The sequence below is a fragment of the Rattus norvegicus genome, chromosome X (genome assembly GCF_036323735.1).
Source record: "Rattus norvegicus strain BN/NHsdMcwi chromosome X, GRCr8, whole genome shotgun sequence".
NCBI classification, from domain to species: Eukaryota; Metazoa; Chordata; class Mammalia; order Rodentia; family Muridae; genus Rattus; species Rattus norvegicus.
In genome coordinates, this window is record NC_086039.1 from 136,647,181 (window position 1) to 136,670,199 (window position 23,019).

Here is a 23,019-nt window from a genome sequence, read left to right on the forward strand (position 1 = left end):
GACCACGGTTCAATTCCCAGCTCCTGCATGGTGGCTCACAGTCATCTGTAACTCCCATTACAGGGGATCTGACATTCTCTTTTGACCTACAGAGGTACACCCATACATACACAATTAAAATTAAAATATATACACGAGAAGGGGGGAGTAAATCTTAACGTTCAAAGGCTTTCAAAAATAAATAATTCATGATTATTGTAATAATGTAACATAAGAATTTTCATCAAAGGAATAAAAATGACGAGATATGCACTTTGACATGTTTCAATGAACAAGACAATCGATCATACACGCGATAAAAATGTAAAAGACCTAGATAATTCAGACAATTTTGACTCCTTTGTAGATAGAACTTGTGTGCTCTTTTTCTTGTTTTCTGGAAAGAATAGCACTATTGAATTTTCAGAAGTTAATAAGTTTCAAGGATTTCTGTCAAACAAGGCTATATCCCTTCAGCTGCAGACAGGAGAGAGTCTATACCCTGTTCTTAAAACCTGCAGTAAATTAAAGTTATTTTTCTTTTTTTTTTAAGTGTTTTTTCTCCCTGAGGATCTCAAAGTTCAAACTTTAAAAGAGGAAAGAGACAGATGAGAGAAACTTAAGAGTTGCTATAAATGTCTCCGTCTTCAGTTTGGAAGGTTACGCAAGGATGCACAATTACGTGAGTAGGAGTGAAAGTCCCAGCCAAAAGCAGACAGAAAGCACTGACAGTGGTTCATGGAAGCTTCAAGACCATGGGCAATAGAACTGCAGGTACGAGCAAGGCACCAGAAAGTCATGCATCATTACAAAGACTGACATCTAAGACCTCAAGAGTAAATGGTCATCCTAAAGAGCTGCAAACTAATTCTGTGTCTTACCCATTACCCATCCTTAGATGTTCCAGTGACTCTTTTACTAGCCAGGAGTCCCCTTTTCTGACCTGCCACAATCCTCCACAATAAATAAGAATATTTGTATTAACTGTCATCTTGGACTCTGCTGGAACCTGAGGCCCTCTTTCCTAGTGTCTGACCATACCTGAAGTACTGCTTGGTGGAGGCCCCCGCTATCCAGCAGGAGATGATCTATATTGCTCAGTGGTAGAAAATGTGTCTTGAATGTGAATATCCTAGTCAATCCTTGGGAGAGGTGGATAGATAGAAGGGGAGGGAAGAACAGTGGGAGGGAGGGAAGAAGGCAAGACAGCAAAATAGGCAAGCAGAGAGGCAGGCAGGCAGGCAGGCAGGCAGGCAGGCAGGCAGGCAGGCAGGCAGGCAGACTCTCTCCATGCCACTTCATGAAATTATTAGAGAGGACCATCAGGATCAACAGTGTAAGGCCAGTGAAATGGTTCAATGGGTTAAGTCACTTGCTGCGAGGCCCAACAGTCAAGTTTTAATCCCAGGTCCTGTAGGGTGAAAGAAAAGAATAGACTCCTGGAAGTTGTTTCTTGACTGGGTGTGTAGGCGCAAGCACCCAAAGTAAATGAATAGGTATTTAAGAGCATAAATTTGTAAAAATCATAAGCTTCTCCATCCTAGCCCTGATCTTTACTGACTACAGCCATTCTGTTGCTTCTGATACTAATTTAAAATGTGAAAAGCAGTCTACTACTAGTTAAAATACAGCTCACCTACCTGCTGAGCTCTTTTCTGTGGCCCACATGACCATATGAAATGTGTGTATATTATTAGGCTGACACTCAAATGAAAGGACTTTTCCAAAACAGTACTTTGGCAGGAGATAGTACTGTGATTTGGGCCCAGCCATTAACTTTCTTGTACAGTCGCTTCACTCCATTTAGCTCTGTTTTTACTTCTCCCCTCTAAGCTGGCTTTTAAGAGGATTCTACCAGGGACACAAATAAAATCGGAAAATGTTTAAACAAAGAACTCGTATTTGCTTGTTTCAATTAAAGTTAGGCTAGGCACGTTCTCAGGGAACTTTATCTGGAAAGTAAGTGGGCAGCACAGCACTCTTCATTTCAACACACAACATCTTCAGGAGAATGAAAGAGACATGATTTTATTCCCTTTCAAAGGACAGCGATAAAGACCCTGATGATCCTGTGTAGCATGTCATATGCTGCCCCTAATAACATTAATGGAAATGAGAGGCAGGTGCATATTCTCAGAGACTAAAGAATAACCTGAGAGGTGGCTATTCACACAGAGATCTGTCTATTCAGAAGTCCTAGCCTCCCTTGTTTTAAGGGCCTGCTCAATCACTGGCATGCTGTTCAAGCACTAATAATAGTCCTAATTTGCTCTGATACACTTGAAGTAAAAGTACCTATTCTCCCAGGACAAAGGAGTCCTATTCCACCCCCAGTTTCTAGTCTGTTAAGTTTATGCTTTCTGAGAAGATGGGCAATTTTGTACAAAATTAGATTTTTAGGGACAAAAAAAAAAAGCCCACATGTTAATCCACCTGGTGTTTTTGGACTTTGAGCTAATTCTCACGGACATAAGAGACCAGATTCTGTCTCTCATAGTTGAGGGAGGCAGTAGCCAAGTGCTAGCCCCTCTTTCTGAGGGTTAGATCAGGGATTCCATGCCATCTGACATGCTGGTGCTGGCAGAAGTTGGACTCTCTCCTAAAGGAGAAATGGCTGCACTACTCACGAGCAGGTGCTTACATCTGCCCTGACTTATGATCCGCTGGGTACTGACAGGATCCTGCTTTCGCATATGCCCACTAAATCTTACTTGGCCATAGTACAGTAGCCTTGGTTCATAAGCACCAAGTGACTTTATGGATGAAGCTGGCTATGGAGGAAGCCTGGCACTTATCCTTGGGCTGGGATCCAAGGCTGGTGATCTCCCAGTATGTCCTTTCAACTGCAGTGATGAAAACAGAAGTGGCTTTCAATTACATGTGCTGACAATCCTCAGAGTGACATTAATTCCTTCTGTTTTTTAACTTTCCCTCTTACCCTTTGAGATGGAAGTCTTTGTAGCCTAGGCTAGGACTGTAGCCCAGGCTAGGACTGTAACTCCTTATGTAGATGAAGATGACCCTGTACTTCTGAGCCTCCTATTTCTGAAATTAGAGGCACCAGGCCAGCACAAGTCCTTTATGAGGTACTAGGAAACAAACACAGAGCTTTAGGCTAGGCTGTATCTCAGGCCGTATTAATTTTCTTCTCATTTCCAGTTGTCTTTCAGAAAACAAATAGCCCAGAAGTAGAAGACATTCTGGTGAGCAAATGTTCATTTTTTAAAAGATTTTCTAGACTTAATTATGGTGGGAGGGGTATGAACACGTGTGTACAGGTGCGCTCAGAGGCCAGAAGAGGGTGTCACATCCCCTGAAGCTAGAGCTATGTGCAGTTGTGAGCTGCCCAAATTGGATGCTGGAAGTGAACTGCTGTCCTACGTGCAAGCTGTATATGCTTTAACCCCTGAGCCGTCTCTCTGGCCATGATGTGTGCCTCTGATCCTAGTCCTGGGAAGGCTTGAATAGAAGGAGGAGACATTCAAGCTCATCTTCATGTCCATAATAAATCCCAGGCCAGTTTAGAATACATGAAATCGGGGCTGGAGAGATGGCTCAGTGGTTAAGAGCACCGACTGCTCTTCCTGAGGTCCTGAGTTCAAATCCCAGCAGCCACATGGTGGCTCACAGCCATCTGTAATGAGATCTGATGCCCTCTTCTGGTGTGTCTGAAGGCAGCTACAGTGTACTCATACAATAAAATAAAATCTTAAAAAAAAAATTTTAGAATACATGAAATCCTGTCTCCAAAAAACTGACACACACACACACACACACACACAGCGAGACAGAAAGACAGAGAGAGATCCCAATGAGATTTCCACCTTAGTGAATTATATCTTCAGGGTTTAAAATATTAAATAATATTAGACATTATTGTCTGAAAACTTTAGGAACAATTACATGGCAAGTAACAGGCAGGCATTGCCTGCCAAGCCTAATGTCTAAAATTTGTACCAGAAGCAAGGTTTCCTGTAAACAAGAGCAGGGTTTAATTTTATAATCAGACTTAAACATGTGTGCTCCTTATTAATCACATAGAACACCCCACCTGTGAGGCGGCAGCTTCTTAGCATACTGATTTTAGTGCAGCACTGACACTCATAATGGCTCAAAAACTTGAACCAAACTCTGTCGTAAGCTCTCTGAGCTGTAACGTGGAATTCATACTAGATGAAATTGTTTTCTTGCTAGATGAAAACTTAAGAAATAGATGATCCATAGCCATTTTCCTCAACACTTTCATGTGGTCACAATAGCTTGGTTCTTCCTGAGACAAGCCTTTTGCTGGACTCTTCTGTGCTAGCAACAACACTGAATGTTTCCAGTAAACGTTTACTGTACAAAGTGCTGGCCGTAAGTAGACAAGGAGCTATAGTATGCTCTTAATCAGAGAGCACAAATGGCCCCAGAAGTCCAGAGGTTTGAGACTTCAGAGGGAAAAGACCTTTTCTCTACCAACCAGCATTAGGTCTTTGCCTGCTGTGGTTTTAGTCCATTTGATGTAGAGGGAAAGACATGCTTCAAAGCCTAATGGCACTGATGGTCTAAAATCAAAGTACAAAAGCCAAGATGATGCTTTGGTCACACACAGGTACTCCTTTTATTATTATTTTTCTAAATGGGAAAGAAAACGAGTTTTCAGGGGGTAGGAGCACAATATAAAAAAAAAAGAAAATGAGTTTTCAAATCAAGTTAATAAACATTTACTTAATCCCTGACCTTGCATGCAAGGAATGATGAGGTACTGTAACAGTGAGTAAAGATATAAAGCCTGAATTCAAGAAGCTCCTACAGAGGTAATTAAAAAGTAAAGTCCCTAACTCCCCTTTTTGAACCAGGGATTTCTTATAGCCCAGGCTAGCTTAGAACTCATTTTGTAGTCAAGGATCGCCTTCAACTCTTGACCTTCTGACTCATCCTCTCAGTGCTGGGAACACAGGTTTAAGCCACCACACCTGACACAACAGTCAATTTTAAAATAAGATGAAGTATATTGCCTTGAGGACTAGGGCTATGTGTACCTTACTCATGTTTAAACATTAGGAATTAGCATTTAGGCTGGGCCTGTAGAACATCCTTAATACATTCTTATACAAGAAATGAATGAACAGTTCACTAATCAAATCATTTACTCTTTCATAGAAAATTGATATAAGGCAGAAGACTTTGCTAACCATGCGTGTGTGAACAATCATATGCAAAGGTTCATGAGAGATTTTTTTTTGACCCACAGAACCACCTAGGGATGGAATGAAGCACTTACCTAGCATGTACAACTAAGTCCCTAGATTCCATCCTGAGGGCCAGAAGAGAAAGAAGCCGAAGGTAGAGAGGGGGAGGGAGGGAAAAACTTCCACAGAAGTCAAAACAGTGTGCAAAGACCCAAAGAAAGAGAGAGCAGTCCCAGCATTAGATGGTAAAGTGAGAATGGCGGAGGAAAGTAGCCCATGGTCTCTCACAAACTCACTATTGTGACACAGAAGACATTTGTGGTAAGGTCCACCGATTGGGAGTATATACTCCTATTGGCTTATTGGTCTGAAAGACTGTTCTGAACATCATGACTGTGACTGTCATTAGACTTTGTATAGGAGGAGCCTATGTGGATGCTAATGCCTTAACATTCAACTGTCTTAAGAAATAGATGAGTTCAAGTTTGCCCCGAGATGAGGTACTGAATAAAGAAGAATGGGCCCTCCAGAGCCATTCAGACATTGTCATCTCACATTGCAGGGCTCAGCCAGACAAGCACACTGGCTGAGACCAACCTTGAGCAGAGAGACACATCCCAGCCAGTCTGCTTATTAAAATCCAAGCTACAGAATGGACTCCAGCTGTCTCCAAACGCTCTGAGCCCAGCTCTCCATACTGCTTTTTTGATCTCTAGTGAAAGGGGGCCTCTTCTGACATATGTATACCACATACATCAGCCCCATCCCCGCTTCCCAACCCCCTCACTCTCTATATGAAGTACCCTCTTAATTTATTAATTTGAATGACTATATTAACAATACTAACCTGTAACACACCACCTATATAAAAATCTAAACATGAGCCCACAAAGGCTCTGATCTGCCAAAAATTCATGGGGTGAAGAAATAGAAAAAGCCCTCACCTCACAATATATGGGAGTTTATATGACACAGAGTTTTGCTAAGCTTAACATTATGATTCCACAAGGGACGCAGCCAAGAAGGAGGAGGGACAGAAATTGCTAAAAAGCCAGCACAGAATGACAGCTGACAGCAGGGAAGGAGACAAAAACCATTCAGAAAGTTCAGTTACCCAGAACTGCCCATTTCAAGGTTTGATTGTATTCAAGAATACATATGCAATGAGGAAGGGGCTTTCCTCACAGACCCCTTCTCTTTCCCGATCATCTCATCAGCTCTCAACGCACTTGTCTGTGAGACAAAGAATGTCATAGCTGGGCAGCATCTTCATAAGAATTGAGCTCAATGCCCTCATTTTACAAATGCTAGGAATGAGGGCATCGTAGGAAGAAATGTCGCATACCCTTTCTCCATCTGGTTAGTGGAGCAGGTACTTCAGTTTCAAGTCCCAGGCCAGATCTAATGTACCACCTCCTGATTACAGTGATAGCTTGATGTGTTTATGCTATGGTGTGTGTTGTAGCTGGTATGGTAATACATATAGATAAGCAGGGAGTAAGAAGAGACAGGGAAGCCATTAGCCTAAAGGAGAGGAATCCCCTTCAGAAGAGGCCCCCTTTCACAGAGATCAAAAAAGCCTTATGCACAGTTGGGCTCAGCGCATAGAGAAAGGACAGGTAAGATGGGTCAACAGATTGAAACCCCTGCCAACAAGGCTGAAGATTTGACTTCAATCTCCCAGACACACATGGTGGAATAAGAGAACTGACTCCTGAAAGTTGTCCTCTGACGTCCATCCATGCACCGTGGCACATGTGTGCCTATACATATATACATACACATATACTCCCTTATACAAAACATAATTGTCCTAGTTGGCCTGGAGAGGTGGCTCAGCATTAGCTGCTCTTCCAAAGGACCCAGGTTTGCTTTCCAACACGCACATGGAGACTCAAAACTATCTGGAACATCAGAGCTAATGCCCTCCTCTGGCCCCTACAGGAACTATACTCACGTGGTACACAGACATACCTGCAGGCAAAACAGTATTCGCACACAACAAAACCTTGCACATTTCCTCAATAACAAGGTTCAAGTGTCAAGTATTTAGAAACTCATCTCTAATTTGGTTGGTCCTTCTTACGATTATTGTTGGCATGTGCCTTCACTTTGGAGCTTAGAACACCCTTCCTAACAGGAGTGCTATCTGTATCACTGAGAATTCTGAAAATGGCCCCCACAAAAAACCGTCCTCCTTCACAACCCAGTACACAGAGTGCTCTCTCTGCTTCTGCAGATGGTCCTCTTCGGAAAGAATTTGTTACAATATTTCTACAAAAGGCCATGTGAACTGCTCTTAGCTCCCTGTTTCTACCCTTATCAACCACATCCTTTCCTCCCAAGGTCAGGACTAGGATAGAACAAGAGGCTTTGCAAAAGAATTGTGTAGCTCCCACAACCGTTTAGTTATACACTGCCATAGCTTCTCTGGTTTCCACTGGCTAATTCCTTAAATTGAGTTGAACCTTACATATTGTTCTTAATTATTAACAGGCTGTAAACCATTAAATGTAGTATAGTCAATAAAAAAAGGTTCATGAACAGAGAGACAAGGCATGGGATTAGAAAAGCAAACTCTCTCAACATTTCTGCAAGCCCTCTGGAATAGTACTGCATAATTCTGGGCTGGAGGACAGAAAGTAAACTAACTGGGAGCTCAGTAGAAGTTATGGAGACTTGAGGGGCAAAGTAGCCTAATAACAGGATAGTGTGGTACGAAAACTAACATGTATAGGAATATATCCACGGTCCTAACAAAGGCCCCTTAGTCCTACAAGGGTAATGTAGGGTGATAGCAACCACCAAAGGTTAAACCTTATTTAGCTTCAACCAAGGGCATCATTGCCTGATCCAGTAAGCAACCAAGAGCCATTTCTCCCACCTGTGCAGGTGGCATGGACAAAAACAAGCAAGCCTGGGCAAAACGTGCTATGTGAAGGTTATTTCTGAACCCCAGGGCTGGGGCTACCTCAGAGCCCACACCAGTCTGATCTCTGCAGCTTATCCATTTCCACTGATGCACATGCTTACCTCTGAAAGGATTCGTCACCCCTGTTCCTCACGGAGAACTAATTCACACAGCTCTATGTTGTAGGTCCTAAGTCAGTTTCCATACCTCAAGCTACAGGCCCACATATGCTTGCAGAGCAGACACAGTCTGTCTTGTTGAATGGAGCACTATTGGACAGACCTTCTTTTTAGGTCCCACTGAGGAAAAGAAGAATATAAAAACCTTGTTCCCCCTATGTCAGGCTGCCCCCAATGAAGTGGCTAACCTTTGCTCTCTTTCCATGTCTCTGCCCCTCCTCCCTCTACCCCACCCTTTAAGCACCTCTTTCACTGGCCACCTGTCAAAATACAAGCCTCCTCGGATCTTTCAAAAACTGATGCTGCAAAGAGGCTATTAGATGATTTCTTTCTAGGACCTGTTGAAAGATAAAAGATGCAGCAGACAATTTAAAAGGCGAGACTGTACCCTCCCAGTCACAAAGCTCGAAACAGACAAACCGTGGAAGCCAATGACACAGAAACGCCCTTTGACCAGACACAGACACTAGGCTGGACAGACTTATTTTCATAAAAGAATACGAGGCTGAATTAATCCATTTCACAAGTAATAGTCATAGAATCATTTCATTGTAATAAAGTAGGAGAGGAGGGAGGGTGGAAGGTTAAGACGAGCCCCTCTTTTAAGAAAAACAATAGCCGTCAGTACTTTCTAGAAGTTCTGTTCAGATGACAAATGTTGTAAGCAGAAAGGGTTTTGTTTGTTCACTGTCTATGTTTTTAAGTGAGACACTCAGGCACATGGGAAGCTTTGCACCGATGAAAGGAGAAAAGCCAAGAAAAAAGGTACTACCCCTTCAACTGGAGATATTCAACTTGTGGGGCTAACCCGACTTTCCACCAGTAAATGTTTTGGCTGTTTCCAGGAATATTGCTAAACTTGGTTTTTCAGAAACCAAAGGAGATGCAGATTCCTGGCAAGAGCTCGGGAGGGAAGGTCAATTTGGGAAATGCTGAGGGGAGGGGCACCTGATCTTATGGTGCTAATTCCATGGGCGAACACTCGAATTGGCTTCCCTTTGCTTTCCCTGCTCTCTGAAGAGTTTAAGAATATGCTGTGTTTAGACTAGGCTTTATGCCCAGGGCCCATTTACCTTCCTTAACATCTCCTGAAAGTAATGAACTTGGCAATAAAACTGAAGTGAAGAATAAAGGTGGTCATTGCTGTGGCCCAGCATCAAATCAAAGAGCTCACTGGAGCTGAAGTAGAAACCCTTGCCTAGAATCTGTAAGGCGCACGTGCACATTTGTGTGCATACACACACACACACACACACACACACACACACACACACACACACACACACACACAGGTACTATTCGGTCATTTGAAAAAAATCACCAGTAGAGTGCTCTAGAAACATGTTTATAATTTCACTTTCGAAATAAACAGATGTACCAGCTTGTTACCTACTGTGGTTTAAACCATGTAGAAACATACGCATGTGAGCAGGGCTGGATTGTGATAAGAAAAGAGACAGATACAGAAGTGACTCGTCACTGTGGCTGTGACACAGTACCTTCAACTGCAAAGCATTTGACTTGTGACTTGCCATAAACCATAATCTCAAGAGGCCAACATTTGCACCCAGGTACAAAGTCCCAGTAGCCTAATTATTAATCAGGGCTGGCAGGAAGCAAAGATCTGAAAGAGAGTATACCATCTGGCACCCCCCAATTCCTTTCGCTTTCTGGATCTCATGGGGACAGTCTGGGGCTAGAGATCAGAGCACTTGCCCTGCATATATGAGGCCCTGGGTTCCATTTTCAGAACTTGAAAAAAAGGTTTTGTCAGCCAGTGGTGGTACATTCCTTTAATCCCACACCTTGAGGGGCAAAGGCAGGCAGATCTCTAAGTTCGAGGCCAGGACAGCCAGGTCTACATACAGATAACCCTGTTTCATAAAACAAACAAACAAAACAAAAAACAAGAAAAAGTGTTTTTAGGGTCTGGAGAGATGATGGCTCAGTGGTTCAGAACACTAGCTGCTCTTGCAAAGGGCTCAGGTTCCAGTCCCAATACCTACATGGTAACTCGCAACTGTCCGTAACTCTCAGCATCTGGCACTCAAATGGTGCACAGACATACAAGCAGACAAGACATCTATACACCTAAAAGAAAAGAAATGAATCTTTCTGAAAATGAGTTAACTTTAAAAAACTGTGTTTTAAAAAAAATTAGAAAAAATAAATACTGAAGAAAAGAACTGATGGGATGGCTCAGCAGATTAAGGCACATGACACCAAGTCTGGAGAACAGTTTGCTCCCTGGGACCCACATGATGGGAGGAGAGACAACTCCTACAACTTGTCTCCTGACTTCCACACATGAATCATTGCACATACACACAAAAATAAATAAGCATGCATAATTTACGAATTTTTAAAAAGAAAAAAGTATCAAATGGCACACAGTTTCTTGGATTTTTTTTCTTTTTTTCTTTTTTTTTTTTTCGGAGCTGGGGACCGAACCCAGGGCCTTGCGATTGCTAGGCAAGCGCTCTACCACTGAGCCAAATCCCCAACCCCAGTTTCTTGGATTTTTATGATGTACATTTAGCAGAGAACAAAAGTATTTTCAGGTTTCTGGTTATTGTATAGGGCTAATGCATGGCTTTGGTAGCTACGTAGGAGAATTGTGGCTCCTCAAGTAGGAGATGTGAAATCATAGATACAAAGGACACCGTTACCACTAAAGATAGGAAGTCTGACTCTTTAGACTAAAGATGCACGATGACGCCCCAGACCTGACAGCCCGGCTGAGTTTCTTGATCGCTGTTTCTTTGGGCTTTATGGGCAATCAGTGGAAGAAATGGCCATGTGAAATCATGTTGACAACACTGATTATTACCCTGTCTAATGTCTTTACAAAAGGGCCTACCGTAATAAATTCTTTCTAGATTTAGGAACATTAAGAAAATACCTTGCCTGACGAACTACTATGTTTCCTGTCTTATCAGACGAGAGGGGGGAAAGCATAAGTAGTTGGGTGTCTTATTTTGCCTCAACTACCTGGAAGCCCAAAGATCATTTATTGTAATAGGTCTGGTTTTAAACCCGTTCTGTGTGAAATTCTCTCCTCCGTGCTCCCCCTCCTTTGTATTTCCTATTTGCATTAAGTGGATTAATCCACATAATGTATTCAAATTATATCTAAAATGAATGCTCAGTGAATGTTAGCTCTTATTACTCAAAAATAATTGCTGTAAATAACAATTTTCCTTATGATTGTAGGAATCCAATTGAATATGGCTAAAATAATTTTAAGCAGGTGGGGTTTTCATTAATTATTTTGTGATTTTTTTTAAGTTTCATGTCCTGCCAATTTTTTTTTTTTTAGTTAAACACATATGGTTCAAGGATCAGTAACCAGCTCCTTTTAAAACTGCACCCGTGGTGTTTGAGAGACCAACAGATTCCCATTAGTACAGCAATTAGAGAGCTGATGAAATCATTTGCGTCTCTTGTTTTTTTTCTTTAAATGGAAAAATTCAATATTGACTGATTAAAAGAAAACAAATATTAGGAAATGAGGGAAGAGAAGAGAGGTATATGAGACATGCTGGGTCAAAGTTACAATAAACTGTTTGGAAAGAAACATGGACACAAACCATCCATCTCATAGGCAAGTAAATTTGTAGTGTATAAAAAAATCACCAACATTGAACATTTATTAACATATAAATGTCCTACTACTCTGTCTTAATTAAAATAATGACAAACCACCAGGTATGATGGCTCGTACCCATCATGGCGGTCCCAAGCATCAGGAGAAATTACATCAAGTAAAGGATAACTAGACGCTGGAGGCCAGACTGACGTACATAGCAGGTCCCAGACAAGAGAAAACTTATTAAATAAAAAAACATTTTTTGGTATGCTGCCTTTCATAAAATGACTGTTCTAATCAAAACCCTTCATGATGAATTAATGATCCCTTGGGCCTCTCTCTAATCAATATTTTCTTCAACATGAGCAAGCATGGAAGTGGAGAAATACAAGCTCTAGCCGGGTATGCGGGTGCACGCCTTTAATCCTAGCACTCAGGTGGCAGACACATGTGAGTCTCTGTGAGTCTGAGGCCAGCCTGGTCTACAAAGTTAGTTCCAGGACAGTCAGAGCTACACAGAGAAACCTTATCTTGAAAAAAAATTTAGCTGGGGATTTAGCTCAGTGGTAGAGCGCTTACCTAGGAAGCGCAAGGCCCTGGGTTCGGTCCCCAGCTCCGAAAAAAAAGAACCAAAAAAAAAAAAAAAAAAAAGAAAAAAAAATTTAAAAATTAAAAACTACAAGCTCTGACCAAGCTTACTGATCACATTTCTAGGAACCATTGAAAATGATGACAATTCCTCCAGAATCAATTAAGAACAAATGCCCTAAAACTTGAAGCAATTTATATTTGGCAAAATACAGGATCAAACTCTCCATTTCTTAAATGTCACTCTAGGAAGCCCCAAAGCATTGGGATAATATCCAAGCATATAGCATACATTCAAAGACATTTCTGAAATTAACAACTGTGCCAAAGCAATCATTCCCTTTTATTCTGAGTGATCAGCTACGTCCTCCTCATTTTAAAAGCCTGTCTCAATTTTCCCTGTTGTTTTTCCTCTGTGCAAAACATGAGGGTACAACAGCTGCTGGGACTTGAAGAAAGAAAACAAATATCGTGTAGTAACAGCAGAGCTACCAGTAGTCTCTCACATTAATCTGGTCAACTGGAGAAATGCCTTCCCTAAGTTTGAGTCATTGGAAGAATATGGGATGAACCATACAGTATTTTAAAAGAAAATTCCCACTTTCTAACACACACCAACCGCACGAAGTAGAGCAATGAAAACAACTTCGAGATCTACCTTTATAAACGGAGATATTGGGAGATGATCCAGTGAGAAAGCATTAAGGACCTGAATTTGAACCCTAAGTTAGGAAAAAAAGCCAGCACAGCTCTGCACAGCCATAACCCCAGCATGGGGGAAAGGCAGAAACAAGCAATTCACTGGCAAGGAAGCAAAGCAGAAACTGAGGCACGTCAAGATATGAGAGACCCTGTTTTAATGGAATTAACCAGAGTGATGAAACAACACATTCATCTTCTGGCTTCCACATGTATGCAACCAACACACACACACACACACACACACACACACACACACACACACACACACACAGAGAGAGAGAGAGAGAGAGAGAAACACGCATGCATACACGCACACACACCACAAAATAAAGAAAATAAACAAATATTGTTGAAATTAACATAATGGTTATGATTTCAATAGTTCCTGATGTTTATTAACACTTTTCCTCCCTTCTAATATCATATTTACACCACTCACTACTTGATTAGCCAACCCTTTTGTTATACACTCTGCATGTGTAACGTGTTAGAATAAACATGTTCTTCCCCGGAATCTCACTGTGTTTTATGCACTCTGAAGATTAGGGGAAACCAAGAAAATAATTGGGGCTCCAGGACAGAAGCTAGGAAATCACTGATGAACGTGGTAAGTGCTGTGCGCTTTACAAATAGATTGTTCCTTTTTCTTTTTCAAAGCAAACACATAATCGTGCACAAAACCTTAAAAATAAAATAAAAGCAGAAGCTGGGCGTGGCGGTGCACACCTGTACTCCCAGCACTCAGGAGGCAGAAGCAGGTGGATCTCTGTTAAGCTACATAGGAAACCGTGTCTCAAAACCAAACAAAATGCATTGAACCTCTTCCTGTAAGCTCAGGTTAGACAAGAATTGCTTAAGTCTACCGTGAACTCCCATGGCTTAGCCTACATCACGAGTCCTTCATAACCCCAGACTCATCTCAAAGCTTAAATTTTAAGAAACAAAACACTTTTATTCTGATTTGGACAAATTATCGTCATCATAATTGTAAGCTACAGTATTTTAACTAGGCCACTGGTCATAATCATCTCACAGCAATTTGTACTGAAACCACAGTATATCCTAATTGCCATCATGAAGCAAAGACCTGAGCCTCTGTACAAACTGGTATATGCAATTTATTACTATGCAGTCAGGATTCTGCATCAATTGGGGCTTAGACCCTCACTCAGCCTTTGTCGTTTCACTGTGATCAGCTCTTGAGAACAGGAGAGTGTGTTGGGAAAGAGCTCATAACCCAGAAGTGTAACCAGTCAATGCTCCTAATACTGGGACCTCAAGGGCTACTCATTTTAACTGTAAGTAACGTTGCCTACATGCTGGTTATCTGCATACACGGTACCAGCTCCTTGGGACTTTGAATTTCTGAGGAAATCACCATCTAAAGATGGATTTTATACACAACAGTTATCTAAACTTTTTGGAGAAAACAAATGTAGCAGAGGATGTTGTCCTGTGGTCGACCACATTTTCTGCTTATGTGAAGTCCTTCAATCTTAATTAAGCACAGGAAAAGAAAAAGGAAGGAAAAGAGAGAAATTACCTAAAACAGAATAAAATTAAAAACTTGTAACTCTTGAAATGGTGAAAGCCAAGGCTGAGCAGATCATGGGGCTTCCTGCAAGTGCTACACTTATCACTTGAGTTGCATTTGTTTCTGTCCTAATCTCTGAGACCAACCTCTCTGTACTTGCTCTCCGGGCTAGGGGCCAGGGTCCTCCTCTCCTCCTGCCTGCCACCTAGTCATAGCCAATAAAAGGCTCAGAGAGGAAAGTTAGCAATTGACAGGGACATTGCAGCCATAATTTGCTGAGCCAGTGTTGTACTCTAACAATCATTACTGGACTAAGGGACACCATTCTGAGGCACTCTATCATTATGGGATGAGAGCGGACACTGCCTTTTCACAACTATCTGAAGGCTTTGGTGCTGCATATACACCAATTCCTGCCCAGAATACAACAGAAAATTGATCCAAGAGTTAACTTGGAACTTTCTAATACCCATACAAGTCCAACAAGTGTCAATAAAGATGTCCATCCAGAGTATATGGCCAAAAAAGTAAGTGTTCCTTCTAGGTCCTGATAACAGGTCCATAACCTCTGCACTGCTCTGATAAGTATTCTCCAAGTGGTGAGGACTTACGGTCAGAAACACAAATGGCTTGTATATGGGTTGGGGTAGCAGGCAGCTAGAGAACAGTTCTCCTCCAATCCTTGGTAGTCCATGAGCTACAAGTCTGTGAGGCCTGGTGCTAAATTCTCTTTCTCACTGCTTTGATTCCAGTACCTGCCAGTGAACAGCCAACTCAATAGGGATGGACTCCTCAGCCTAGGTACCCCTTCCTATAAGGAAAACAGGTTAAGATGTGCATATTGTCTCATGCACTATGTCACCAGAAACTTTCTCCTTAGAGAAGCTCATCTGCAAAAATATGTTCATGTATGCCTTCATTTAATAAATATTAAGTACCTAACAATATATTAAAGACATCAAGTGCTGGGCAGTGAACAAAGAGATCAAGTTCCCTGCCCCAAGGTTGGATGGTGATAACACAAAAAAGAAAGTGGAGGAGCATGACAAAAATCAGCATGGGGGGCATTTTCCTATTTTAAATATGGATAAAGAAAAGCTTCTGTAGTGAGGCAATAAGTGGTGAAGCTTGAAACTTATGAGGGGGTGAACTATATTCTGGCTACAGGCTATTATTCTAGACACTGAGAAAAGTACAAAGCCTGGAGGTGGAACCCTATGGTACATTACCTACTTAGCACGGGTGAGGGCCTAGGACGCGACATGCAAAGGCCCAACTCTGCCTGCGTACTTGAGTTAGAGAAGATAGTGTGATGAGAATAGAGCCAGGGGCATCACAGAAGGGAGAGAAACTGTGACAACTGATAGACCCTGATGGCCAGATACCATATGGCATCAGAAGCTCTGACGTTTACTCTGGAGTGGGTCGGGGACACGGGGAGCAACTAGAAACTTTATTTAGATTTGATTTGATTTGGTTTTGTGTATGTACTCAATGCTGGTGTGCACACCACGGTGGACAAGTGGAAATCAAAGGAACACTTGTGAGAACTGGATCTCTCCCACCGTGTGGGTCCTGGGGATGAAACTTAAAGTCACCACACTTGAGGGAAAATGCTATTATCTTCGAGGAATCTCACTGTCTCCCACTAGAGCCTTTTGAGCAGAAAAAGTAATGTGACCTGAGTTAAGAGTAAGAAAACAGGAACACACTGGCTGCTGTGTTGACGGCAAGGACACTAGTGATGATAAACCACTAATGAATCCAAGCAAGAGGTGATAGGCACCCGGATCATTGTGGCAGTGTGTGAGATTGATTTCAAGAGGAGTGGAGGTTAGGGACACACCTTGAACACATGGCCCAGTGGTAGGTACCATAGAAGACCCTCTGAGCAAAAATACATCCCACCCAATCACTGGAATCTTGTTCACACTGTAAGAAAAATGGGTGACTGGAATCTTTGTTCAGACCATAAGAAAATGGATGCAGACATTTACATGGCAAAGTTATTTCTTTTTCTTTTGCCTCTGTACCTGAATGAGAATGTGGCCTCAGGGTGCCAGACTGCTTAATGATCAATTACCTGACCTCCTCCCACGAGAACAGTCTCTCCCAAGGGCATCCAGGCCCAATGGACCTGAAGCAGCAGAGCAGAGAGAGCAAAGACACTCAGTACCAAACTGAGGGTAAACAAGGCCAAACATTAACCACACGGCAATTCATTCAAGTGCAGCTTAAAATGCACTCACTTCAACACCCTCCTCCCAAGGCCAAAAAGAAAGAGAAATCTTTCCATGGACCCAAAGCACTAACCTACTGACTTCCCTGGAGAAGGAGTAACTGTGAAGGACTGTAAAGATACGCTGGTGAAAAGTTTGTCTTGGTTTGCTTTAAAAAAAAAGTCTTAGCGCAGGAGAATATTGTATAATTAAAGCAATTCTGACAATAGTACATAAAAATTCAACTATAAATTGTAAAGACTATAATGACTGTCTATTCTGGTGCGCACACACACACACACACACACACACACACACACACACACACAGGGACTTCTGTGAAGTAACTGCCAGAAAAATGACACTCCCACTCAGACTGGACCATTGCAAGTGGGAGCTGCTAACCACATGCTTTCCACTGCTGTTTGCAAGGGCAGAGGACTTTGTTTTTGTCTCTGACTAAACACCAGACTGAAAACTCAATGGAGACAAATATGTGAGAGAATAGAAACAATAAAAGGAGGAAGGAAAAAAAAAAGCCCTCTATGCCGCAGACCTCATGCTTGCTGGGATGCTGACATCAAGGGCTTGGGGGAACCAAGGGAAATGCTATAGTGCAAATGCAACCACTTCCAGCCACTCTGGGAGACACAAGCTGGATAGTTTAGAATGAAGCCAGGCTAGCTGTGAGCAAGGTTGCTGTGTAAAGAATGGTCAGGATGAAGTTGACATGAGGGCCTGGGTAAAAGGCAGGAAAGGAGCACCTTGTAGGCAGGAACGAAGCCAGGCGAGCTTCAAAAAGCTCATCTGCAAGCCCAGTGAGTTGTGCTGAAGCAGACAATGTGAGAAGTCTCCTGGGATTAAAACAAACCACAAGCAATGCTGTCCTCTCACCCCAGAGCAAACCGAGTAACAGCAACACTAGGAGGTGGAGAGGAATAACACACTAGGCATTGCCCTGTTTCTTTTGGGCAGCAAGGTCTAGGTAGCTGTAATAAAGCAGAACATGTGGCTTACAAAATAGCAGAAGTGGATTGCACACCACCAGAAAGCTAAGAAGGAGTTCAAAATCAAGGTACTGACATATTCATATTTGGTGTCTGGTTAGGGTCCACTTCCTAGTTCACACGTGCCAGGCTTCTCACTACTGAATGCGTATAACACATGCTCTTTTAATAGGAACACTAACCCCATTCAAAAACGCTCGCTTCCCTCCCAAAAGTCTCACCGTCCCAATACCACAAGCATGTGCAGTGTTTAGCTCACAATATATGAACTTGAAGGAAGATAAAAACATTCAAACAGCGCAGGTGGAATGAAAATGCCAGTTCCTAGAATGAGGGCCAAGCTCAGTGATGTAAAGTCCTTGCCATGTAATTATGTACATGGTTTCACCCTCAGAACCACCCAAAAAAAATCTATTCACAGAATTAAAATGAAACTTTAATAAGTCCTGTACCTTCGGAAACCGCAAAATACTACTGAAGAACCTACCAGTGGGCCACCTGGTTTGACAGAATTGGAGCCCATGGGTCGGGTCTTTAAGATCAAGTCTAACAGGGCAAAGGGAGCTTTCTTCTTAAAAGGCTCAAATAGCTACAGGGTTAAGTATCCTTAACTTATAACTTTCTTTTCTTATCATTATCCATTTACTTAGTTTGGTCAATGTTTAAAAGAGAAACCAATATCCAAATATTTCAACCTGAGAGCCAGTTTGCTTGCATCTTCTGACTTTAGGTCAAAATGTTGGGTTCCCAAACTAGGCAGAGCAGGTGACTCCTGTAACGTGGATGTTCTTCTAGAGGGCTTGGAAGAGAAGCTGGAGGGGAACGAAATCATAAGCCAAACGCTCTCAAGTGAATAAGCCATCACATTCATAATACACAGTCTTTAACCGATTTTAGGGGTGGAAAGCTGGAGACAGAACTCGGAGCCTTGAACACACTGGCCAAGCACTCTACTGCTTAGCTATAATCTATTTTTTCTTTTAAAAATAAAGACACCAGCCAGGTAAAATGGTGTGCACAACTGCGCATGCAGTGCTAGGGAAGATGAGACAAAAGGAGAGCAAATTGGGGCCATCCTGGGCAACAATCAAAAAGACCTGATTGAGAGGAAATGGGGAAGGTAACAGGGAAGTGAAAGAGAGAAGAGGAAGATGGGGAAGGAAGATGGGGAGAGAAACAAAGGAGCACATTGACTGATTCACTCACAGGGACCCTGGGTAGTCTCAACAGGAGAAAGTATAAATTAACTTAACCCCACCCCCTGTCCCCTGCCACTGCCTTGAGAGCTTTCATTCACTTCCCCAGTATTTCCAGTGGAAGTCTCTCAAATGTATCTTCTGAACTTTCATTGCAGAACATATCAAAGAGGACAGGCATCTGTTTCCCAACACCTGTGGCAGGTGCCTAAAAGCACCTGTGACTTGAGTTCCATGAGAGAACAGGCACCTCTGGCCTCTGCATCTACACAATGTACACAGGAACACACATGCACATAATTTAGAATAATAAAACTCTTCAAAATTGAAGGGTGCCTCTAGTCTAGGCCAGATCAACAAACTGGTTGTGTGTGTGTAATGTGTTCAGCTTATGGCCACTCAGTTTCACGCTAGCCTCTTCGCTTCCATCAGATGTCAAGTTTTACGTTCCTCCACAAAACAAAACACAAAGCTTTCTAGAACACCCCTCTGAGCTCCCAGCCAGCACACTTGCAACAACTTATCAGCCACAGGTTAGGAAAACAGATGTACTTTATCTCCTCCTGTGTAAATGCTATCTACGTAATCTATCTGCTTCATTCAGATGGAAACTCAAAAGCCTGATTCCGCTTTTACACCTTCCAGAATCCCCAGAGTCTAGCATACTGCTCTGCTCAATGATTACTGATGCTAAAAGTTCTCAAGGCCTTTTTTCCAGGCAGAACGCACAGGCTTTCTCACAGCTGTCCCCATCACTGAGCCTTTCCAGCAGTTCCCACATTCCCAGCTGTGTTCTGGATGCTTGTGCCCAGGAGAAGCCCAGGGATTTGTTGTACTTCTTTTTCGTGATACGACACTTGAAGAAAATAAACACGTGGCAAAGAGGACATTAAAGTTGGGAATAAAGAGATTTGGGGTGATTTTACCAATAAAGAGAAGGGAAAGAAATATCACCATGCACACTGACATTTACTCAATATATGACAAGAAAGCTGGATTCACCCTAATTCCTTCCAAAGTGCTTTCAATGTCCTTGTGTCTCTACTTTCAAAGAGTCAATGGTTCAGGTTTGTGCTTGTAGCCTGGATTTAAAATCTCTTTCCCCAAATTTAAAAGGCATTCACTTAACCTCAGACTAGTCAAAATTAACGCAAGTATGCAGAGTGTTGCAATGGAAGCTTTTAGCTGAGTCAATTTCATTGGAAAGTTCAGAATCTCAGAATCACAGAGATTCAGAGATGAGATGGACCAGAGACATCGTTAATGGCAGTGGTTTTTAACTGCAGATAATCATTAAGAAAAAACATACGCACAGAGGCCTGAAATTCCAGCCGCTACTGCTGAGTCAGGAGAACTTGAGTTAAAGGCTTGCTTCAGCTACAGATAAGTTCAAGACCAGCCAGGTCAACTTAATGACACCCTGTCTCAAAATGAAAAAGAAAGCCAAGGATATCACTCAGAATTAGAGCACTTTGCTTTGCACAGGAGGTCCTAGTGTAGGTTCGATCTCTAGTACCAGACACAGGGGAGGGGGGAAGGCAGGGGGCAACCCAGTCAGCCAACACATAGCCCCACTCAGATTTTGCTGTTGTGTAGTACCCCAGACATCAGTGTACTTTAAAATCTCCCCCAAGTAATGCTATAGTACAATGTGAAATGACAACCACTAATCTAATTCTGCATTTGAATTCTACATTCTAATACCCCCACCCCCTCCTTTTCAAAGAAAGAAAATTCTCAACAAAAGTATCAGACAAATTTGTCACAGAGTTAGACTAGAGTTACTCCTTCTAAGAAAGCAGGTCCTCTCCATTTACTTCTAAGGCACCAGACTTCTTTTTCTCCCTCAATTAATTTCCCATCGTTAATAAACCACCATCACTACCTATCCCAAAATAAATAGACCTTTTAAGTATTCTCTGCTCCAGTATCCCATTGCATAACTTTTTTTAAACCTAAATTATGTATGTCTGTTTCCCAGTGTCCAAATGCTTTTATTGATTGGATTGAATGACTAATACTGGGGATAGAATCCAGAGCCCTGTGCATGCTAAGCATGTGTTCTATCACTGAACTATACACCCAGCCCTCTCATGATCTTTTTTTTTTTCCTGGCATGGAACGCTGGGTGATTAATCAGACATGATATCGCTTTAAAGAAACCATACTGCTTCTCCTCTGGAAAGCTGAGCTCCGCCTACCTTCTTCACCATCTTAGTAACATGGAGGAATTTTCAATCTACCTCACAAGATTCACCGTCAATTATCTTTTGTCTCACTTAATTTCCAGTTTGTACCTGCCTCGCCATACCTGGTGGACTTCTCCTGCCCTAGCCTCTGTGTTGTGAGAGACGTCTTTTTTCCCTGAAGCAACTTCTTTCACTCTGCCAGTTAGTCATGCCGGGTTCGTTCGTTCTTTTTTTTTTTTTTTTTTTCCTTCCCCCAAGCAGCTGGTCTTTTTGATGTCTGGTACACATTTATCTGGGCTTCCAATAAGATGTTTTTACATAGTTTCCAGGCTTCCTGGAGGTTATTGACTTTCTTTAACTCTTCCATTCAATTTTTCCCCTAATTTCGAACATTTGTTAGAGTTTCTTTTTCAAAAGTTGAATACCTGGCTGATGGATCTCTTTGATTTTTTTCTCTCCCACAAGATTGCTAAATTAAATGCATCAGAACTTAAATATAATATTTCAAATTACCTTCAGGATGGAATTGCTTCGTGAGTTTTCTGCACTTTCATGTTCTCTCTAGTAAGCAACAGATGTTTCACTGAGTGGAATTGGAAATGCTGTTACCTGTTCACATTTGAATGTATCTGCTTATTTATATAAAATATTCTGATCCTGTTATGCTTGGTAAATATAAAATTTAGATTTGGGTAAAAAGCATAATTCATGTACACTGAACAAGCTCAATGCTCTAGACCTAACATGGTAATGTGCTCTTCTAAGTGTGCAAAAAACCATAACCATTTCAGTTGTCTGTTCCTAAAACTGTTTTGCAAGGCATGAAGAAACACAGAATTCTGAATCTTTTCTAAAATTTCCTCTAACAGGGCCCTGGTGAGATGGCTCACCAGATATAGGTGCCTGTGTGATCACTTGAGTTCAACCCTGGGACCCACATAGAGGTAAAAGAACCAACACTCCCAAGCTACCCTGACATTCACAAACACATCTGACTGGCACCCCTACCACAACTTCCTGCCACCGCCACATATACACACAGATAAAGAAATGTAAAAAATATGTAAGTGCCTATAATGCTCAGTTATTAGTTCAATAACTGCATTTACTCCCTCAAAGCAAAACAATGCTCTCAGGTAACATCAACATATCATAGAAATTTATTCTCAATTTTTTTTCCTCTTTTAAATGTTTAGTTCCAAGACTCCTGGGACTAGAACGAAACAGTGAGATTGTTATATACTATGGAAGTAGAATGCTGTCTCATCATGGGTACCAGAGAACCATATGCATGAGCCCATCAGCTGGAACATTTTCGTTACTGACTGGTAGGCAGAGAACTCTTGGTGAGTTCAGCAGTGACTCAATGAAAACAGGGTGATTTAAGAAACCTGGAGCCACAGAAGCTCAACACAGACGGATGACTCCATCCAAAGCAGCTGGCAACAGCCAAATCAGAATGGGAAGTTGAGAGTGGTAGGCAGACTAGTTAAGAACTATTTAAATACCCTCATACTAGATCTGCCTGCCTTTATCTCTTGCCTCACGAACTCCTTTAACTCCAGAGTGTTACTATTTTTCTAAAACAACATAAGCCATATTTCCCTGCGTAGGAACCCTCACTGCTCCCTATGGTCCAGGAAATAATGTATATTCCTCCTACTATGGACTCTATGCTATCTATAACTGGGTTTGACATTTTGCCTGTTGAAGAGGTGACTGGATCCTCTCCACTACAGTGTGAGGACAGGG

The 23,019-nt window shown here is 42.0% G+C and overlaps 1 protein-coding gene and 1 long non-coding RNA gene across 3 annotated transcripts in view; one reads left to right on the forward strand and one right to left on the reverse strand.

Moving 5' to 3' along the window:
- The window catches only part of LOC102550607 (uncharacterized), a 180,790-nt gene extending 179,821 nt beyond the window's left edge, over positions 1-969 (forward strand). The window contains exon 5 of the long non-coding RNA XR_597796.4: positions 533-969. This is a non-coding gene — a long non-coding RNA (uncharacterized LOC102550607). The remainder of the gene's footprint in view (positions 1-532) is intronic.
- Gpc4 (glypican 4) overlaps positions 1-23,019 on the reverse strand; it is a 110,607-nt gene that overhangs the window by 81,645 nt on the left and 5,943 nt on the right. The window lies entirely within an intron of this gene.